General features: G+C 64.4%; 1 protein-coding gene across 1 annotated transcript in view; it reads left to right on the top strand.

The window, feature by feature from the left end:
- Positions 1–461, top strand: part of Cgnl1 (cingulin like 1) — a 123,637-nt gene that overhangs the window by 43,460 nt on the left and 79,716 nt on the right. The gene's annotated exons all lie outside the window — the stretch shown is intronic.

Genomic DNA, 461 nt, shown 5'->3' with positions numbered 1-461 from the left:
GCTGGAGCTGTGCTGCAGAGTGTCCTGTGGTGTGCTGGAGCTGTGCAGGCAGAGTGTCCTGTGGTGCGCTGGAGCTGTGCAGGCAGAGAGTCCTGTGGTGCGCTGGAGCTGTGCTGGGAGAGAGTCCTGTGGTGCGCTGGAGCTGTGCAGGCAGAGAGTCCTGTGGTGCGCCGGAGCTGTGCAGGCAGAGAGTCCTGTGGTGTGCTAGAGCTGTGCTGGCAGAGAGTCCTGTGGTGTGCTGGAGCTGTGCAGGCAGGGAGTCCTGTGGTGCGCTGGAGCTGTGCAGGCAGAGAGTCCTGTGGTGCGCTGAGCTGTGCAGGCAGAGTGTCCTGTGGTGTGCTGGAGCTGTGCTGGCGGAGAGTCCTGTGGTGCGCCGGAGCTGTGCAGGCAGAGAGTCCTGTGGTGCGCTGGACCTGTGCAGGCAGAGTGTCCTGTGGTGCGCTGGAGCTGTGCAGGCAGAG

This window comes from Octodon degus, unplaced genomic scaffold (assembly GCF_000260255.1).
Source record: "Octodon degus isolate 3935 unplaced genomic scaffold, OctDeg1.0 scaffold00026, whole genome shotgun sequence".
NCBI classification, from domain to species: Eukaryota; Metazoa; Chordata; class Mammalia; order Rodentia; family Octodontidae; genus Octodon; species Octodon degus.
Note: the sequence above shows the minus strand (reverse complement) of the source record. Positions and strands in the feature narration are given on the sequence as shown.